The following is a 6696-nucleotide window of genomic DNA, read 5'->3' as shown; positions in this document are numbered from 1 at the left end:
AACAAATATTTGCTTAACACCTAAAATATGCCAGGAATTAGGCGAGGCATTCAGAAAACAGAGATGAATAAACATGTTCCCTGCTTTCAGAAAAAAGGGGGAAAAAAAAAACAACTTACAGTCAAGTAAAGAGACAGTCATGTAAATAAATTATTATAATAAAGTAAGACTGAAAATGAAGTCTAAAATTCCGTTTCAGCACAGAGGATGAATGAGTAACAAGACTGAGAAGAAGCTCAGGAGTAATCAGGTTGGACAGTGCACAGAAGACAGTGTTCGAATCATCTTTGGAAGAGGAATATGAGACAACGGAGGGAAGCCATTTCCAGCAAACACACACAGAAAAGAAAAAATAAATAATATAGTTACATACATACCAATAGTTTGGCATATAGGGAACATTAGATGACAGTTGGCATGTTGCTGGAATTGAACATCATAAACTCCTTTGAGAAAATAATGACATTTGTTTTCAGTATCAGGATTTCCTCAACTTTGTCTATCCCTGAAGTCTCAGGGTAAAGCAGAAGGAGACAGGTATGGCTCCCAGAGTCATAGAAAACTATATCAGATTCATGACACCTTCCTGGAACAGATAATGTGATCATGTAAGTAAGCCCAGTTCAAAGGAGTGTCTTTGACAACTAAGGAAAAGGAAAAGGTGATTTTTCTAAGACAAAATAAAATGTACTTTATCCCTGTGTGGCCCTATCCTACAGAAAAGAATTTGTAGGAATTGAGTGAATTTTAATACCAAACAGAGATTATCACCAAACACCATATCACAAGCAGAATCATTCTTTCAAAGATCCTCTAGTCTTGTCACACCCTTATTCTTCTAGAGCATTCCCACTGCGACCATTCTTTGACCTCGCAGAGAACTGCAATCCTTTATCCTTATTGCTTCGTTTCTATCGACCAACCCCCTCAGGAATTCACTTCCTTCCTTCAATAGCCCTCGTCCCAGAGCCCTTCTTTATAATGAATCTTTTGCAAATACCCTCGATTCCCTGGGCTCTTTCTCCTTCCATCACATCCAGTTTGCAAACCTCACTGAAGAATCCAGCAACGCGTTTCCTCGGGGCCAGCATCCACAGAGCTAAACACTGCTGGACCGAAGTCTTACAACAGAGAAGCTGTGATCATGATTCACTAAGGGTCACCAGCCTCCAATGCTCATTTAACACCGAAAGTCCAAAGTGATCTCCCCCTCACAGCCACGGTGACTAGTCAACACTTTGTCTACGTCCCTCCTGTTGCCCAGCTCTCTTTTTTTCTAGACATATCACCTGTTTCAAAGTTCTCTGAGAATGAAGAAAACACATAATACACGCTGCATTACCTTCGGATTACCAAATCTACATCTGCAGGCATCCACTCGTCTCCTCTCTTACTGTGAAGGAGGAGCCAACCTTTCTTTCAGAATTCTCTCTGTCCCGTGTCTCAGGTAACTATCCCCTTTCTTATTTCTTCCATTTCTCTCTAATGGATCATTTCATCAGCATTCACATACTAATAGTTCTCACATTCAAAAAAAAATAAAAATAAAAAAGAATAAAAACAAATCAAATTCCCTTGATTCTACATCCCCAATTAGTATCTAATTTCTCAGCTTCCCTTCAAACCCAAGTTCAACCGCACTCTCCCCAAGGCAATCTTGCTTACATCGCCACAATCCCAGCTCCTTCTCGGATCACCGCTGATTTCTGTCACCAAACCAGGTCTTGCATTACTCAACCTTTCAGCAGCATTCAAAATCCTTTCCCACACATTCCCTTTTGACATCGTCTTTTTGCTTCTGCAATCATATACTCTCCTGGTCATATTTCTATTCCTTTGGTTCTTCCTTCTCACATCCAAAGCAGAGGCCAAGGTGAGGACTGGTGTGGGAGTAGTTGATGTGAAAGGTGATCCAAGGGGGCAGGTGTTATAGACTTAGTGGAGTAAGAAAAAAAAAAAAAAATAGAAGTGTGTTATCAGGGTGCATGTGGTAGGCCAGAGGGGTAAAGATAGTAATTCCTCTGAGGCCTTCTGAGAAGCTAGAGCATGCTTCCCCTTAATTGTCCAAAAGACTTTGCTGTTCCTTCCTTCTTTACCTATCGTTTAATTTTTGTGGTCCTCAGGACTCCTGGGCTATCTTTTCTCATCACTTTCCTACCCCTTCCCAATAATCTCAGACCTTCTCATGCTGAATGTGGCACCCAAAATGTTTACAACCCATAGATTTTTATCCACCACATAGATCCCTATTCCAAACACGGCTTTCTCCATGACTTCTCCATTTGGAGATTCAGTAGACATCTCAAATTTAGGAACTCCCAAATAATCCCCTGATCTTTCTCCATACTGCCCCAAATCTGCTTCTTTAATTTTATCATAGCTTCATAAAACACACTTCCATTCACTCAGTTATACGCAATAGAAGTCTGAGTCATTTGACAACCCCTTACTTCTCCCTTCCCACAACCAAACCAATACCAAGTTCTATCAATTGTACTGCCTATTTGTAGCTAAAATCTGTCCACTCTTTATATCTCATTCCTCATCTAGACAATTACAAAAATTTACCTCCATTTCTGTCCTCCTCTAGTCCACTTTACACACAGCAACCAGGACGATCTTTCGAAAACTGATATCAGATTGTATTACTCCTCTGCCTCAAGGATTTAATTGTCTTTCTATTCTCTTGAAGTGATAACAATTTGTGCCGGTTTTCTCGGGATGCGTCTTGGTCTCTCTCTGCCTATTGTCCTAGCTTAATTATCAGCAGAATCTACCGTCATTCTTCAAAGTATTTCATTTTAGACAATAAATTATAGGGTCACCCTACTTTTAAACACAAAGTTCCCATATGATTTTATTCCAACCTCAACTCCTGTCATTTGGAACTAGCTAATCTGAAGACACCAAACATTCTTGCTTCAGAGCCCTGGTACATGCTGTTGCCTCTGAGAACAATGAGTTGCCTCTGAACCATCTGTTGGTTTAATTCCTACTCTCACCGGGAGTCCACTGAAGGCCACCTTCTAAAACAGGTATTTCTCAATTCCACAATATAAACCACTTCTACCAGGACGCTTACTTTTTGTGTACCTTCTCCCTTTCATTCCTGGTGTAATTATAAACTTGTGTGTATCCCCACTGTATTGTAAGCATAAGGCCGAAAACTCCTATCTGACTTAGTAATGTCTATTCAAGCACAATCCGAACCCCTTGTGGGTGTTCTTTAATATTGTGAACCAGAGGACAGGGGAGAGAGAAATACCAGCTAAGGCCTCTTAATACACCCATTTTCTAAACCTGAACAAACACAAATTCTCTCATCACTCTGATCTACTAGGGTGCAATGAAGACGTTGAAACAAAAGGCCAACATAGGAGGTATGCATAAAATTTTCTCATACTTTGTGACCATGAACAAAACCATCGAAACACAATGGAGACAAACTGTACAGAGGCAGCTGTTGGTAAAGAGGGGAGCTTTGTTAGCTCTCTCAAAACAGGAAATTAGGGCACCTGGGTGGCTCAGTGGGTTAAAGCCTCTGCCTTCGGCTCAGGTCATGATCTCAGTGTCCTGGGATCGAGCCCTGCATCGGGCTCTCTGCTCAGCAGGGAGCCTGCTTCCCCCTCTCTCTCTGCCTGCCTCTCTGCCTACTTGTGATCTCTCTCTCTGTCAAATAAAATAAATAAAATCTTTAAAAACAAAAAACAAAAAACAGGAAATTAGGTGAAAAAGTAAAATACTTAGCGATAAATTCAGCTTAGAACAGAAAAGCATTTATATGAGAATATATACTGAATTAATTCTCTCAGTAAGGATCATAAGTTGATGCCATTTTAGAGCCAGAAGGACCATAGCTGTGAGTTAGTTCAGTTCTGTCATGTTGCAGGGAAGGGAGTTGAGACCCAGGAAGCAGAGGTAAAAGGAGAAAGTCCACAGGAATAAATGGTCTCACATATTTCTGTATAATGAGACAGGCCTAGGGCAAAAATACTTGTTAGTTTACAGGTGGCTAATACAAAACCCAGTTAATAAAATGAAAATAAATACACGGGTCCTATAGGAAGGTGGCCTTTAGTAGCCTTTAGCCTTTTAGGTAGTCTTTTATGTGGAAAGGTGTCTTCTCCACCCGATCTGCCTCTTATCATGAAGAGATTAAGATGTTGTGGTAAAAAACAACAACAACACAAAATATAGGTTCTTATTTATGGAATCCGGTATCAAAGGTGAATTATTAAATTGCATTTCAGGACATTCTTTTTAATGAAACAGAGTACTAACTATTGCTTTTTTTTTAATAGATTTTATTTATTTATTTGACAGACAGAGATCACAAGTAGGCAGAGAGGCAGGCAGAGAGAGAGGAGGAAGCAGGCACCCTGCTGAGCAGAGAGCCCAATGCGGGACTCGATCCCAGGACCCTGAGATCATGACCTGAGCCAAAGGCAGAGGCTTAACCCACTGAGCCACTCAGGCGCCCCCCACAACTATTGTCTTTTAACTAATTAATTACTTTGCTTTATTTAAGTAAAAGATGTTCTTAGGTTTCTCCTCTTTGACAGGTTTTATTTTTCACTCAGTGAATTTTTCACTTCAGTGATCTTGACCGTGAACTCCTAAATCCCTTACTAAGTTTAAAAACTTCCAAAACAGACCCGTATTTCACAGAGGGGTACTTGCTTTAAAGAATCCAGTTCTAGCCTCCAATACTGGATACTTTCTTTTTACCATGTGAAAGTCACGTAACATTTTACAGAAAGCTCACGCTATTTGTCTTTCAAAACAAACCAAAAAAGTCACCTATCCATCTCCCCACCCTGAACAGAAAGGTCATACCTATTGTAAGAAGTGTGCCTGCCACGAATGACCTGCATCATTGCCTCGAGGCTGCATGAAAAGCCACAATGACAGGATTAACACAAGGGCGGGTAGCACTGCTCCGTGCCAAAATAAATGTCCCATTGTAACTTCTGAGAATGAGGGGCCAAACATTTTCCTCATAGACTTTCTATGCCCTCAGAAATTCCTCCTCAAATTCTTCTGACCAAGTCCATGCAAATGTGGTCTGTTAACTCCTACGCTCTATCCTAGTTTTAATAAACATGAAAATTATTTTACAGGTTTAAATATAAATATTAAGGAATGCAAGCATTTTTAGTGTACGTTAAAAAAGCGTAATTTCTAGTCAGTACAAACACAAAGAGCCTCTATGACACAACAAATGAATGGAATGGAGAGATAGACATGGAAAAAAATTATTTACTCATCAAGACTCTCCAGTATATGACACTTTTCCAAGCTGGAAAACTTATCATGCAGAATAGTCTCCAGAATGTAAGCCAGTATTTAGCCATTATGTGAACAATGACTTGGAAGACTGCAAAGAACCCCATGTGAGGTTTTCACTACAAAGACCTTATTTTAGATGCACTAGGTCTAACTTGGAAATGGTAATTATTTCTATAGAAGTTCAGGGCTTGATATTTTTTCTTAGGTATTGTGGTTACCCTTTTTGGGGGGAGAAGGGAAAGTAACTAATGATGCCCTAGAAACGATTAACTTACAAACAAACAAACAAACAGAGCATTTGATCCTCCTTTGATGAAGTGTGAACACTAGAATCCTTTCCCCCATAATGGAGCCGGACTAAGCTAGCTCTGAGGGAAGGAAAGAGTGTGAGTGGAGGGAAGGGGAGGAATACATTTGCTACTGTTTCTTTATCTCAGAGAAGCTATTTCAAGTGATCACTGGTGGGAACTGCTGATAGTCAATCTCATATTTTCACTCCACGTTTGACATCAATGTTGTCAATACGACATAATCGTCTCTGTCAAAAGCATCATTCATTTCCAAACTGCAGAGTTATTTACGGTCGTGTCTTCACTCAATGTAACACTACCACTCAACACTCAGCTGTCCCTTCTCTGTTTTAAGTAAACGTTTGGGCAGACTTTTAAAGAAGCTCTATTTTAGGTTAGGCTAACAACCTGAAAATGAACCCAAAGGAAAAAAACCTCTTCTCTTGTCCAAATACCATTTGGACAAATGGATAAAGTTTTTCACAAAAAAAAAAAAAAAAAAAAAAAAACCCAAAAACAAAAAACTGGCATTTCAGAATGAGTTCTGTTTGGTAAGAGACATGGTGCTGAAAAGTGACATTTATAATGACAGCAATATGGATCCCCAATAAAGAAGACAGGGTTGCATTTTGCTCTAATTATAGATGTTTTAGATGTGTGTGCGTGCGTGCATTTTTAAAAAAAAATTGGAATCAATTATAATAATGTAGCTTTGAGTTAAGCACCTATTCTAAATCTCTGTTTACAAAAACATGGCTGATACGAGTCTTTGAATGCAACTAAACAGCAAATATTACCAGGAAAACTTAGTCTTAGGCTGCTAAGTGAATAATTATTCACTATTCACTAAGTGAAAAACTGAATAACTATTTACTTCATGGCTTCTATGCACCCAGCATGGCTGTAGGAGCTGTATATAGTACAAGAGACAACAATGGCAACACAAAAGAAACCAGGGCTACTAGAAATCAGGCAGATTTCAAAAAATAAATTTACTTGTCTCTTCCTTCTCTTATCTCAGAGAACACATTTTGAAACTCTTGGTATAACCAGAACTCTCTTTCTCCATGTGGTAACCACTAGGTCCTTTTCATAGCAGAAGACACGGTCATAGCTA

Source organism: Mustela lutreola, chromosome 7 (assembly GCF_030435805.1).
Source record: "Mustela lutreola isolate mMusLut2 chromosome 7, mMusLut2.pri, whole genome shotgun sequence".
Lineage (NCBI taxonomy): Eukaryota > Metazoa > Chordata > Mammalia > Carnivora > Mustelidae > Mustela > Mustela lutreola.
This window is presented reverse-complemented; position numbering follows the sequence as displayed.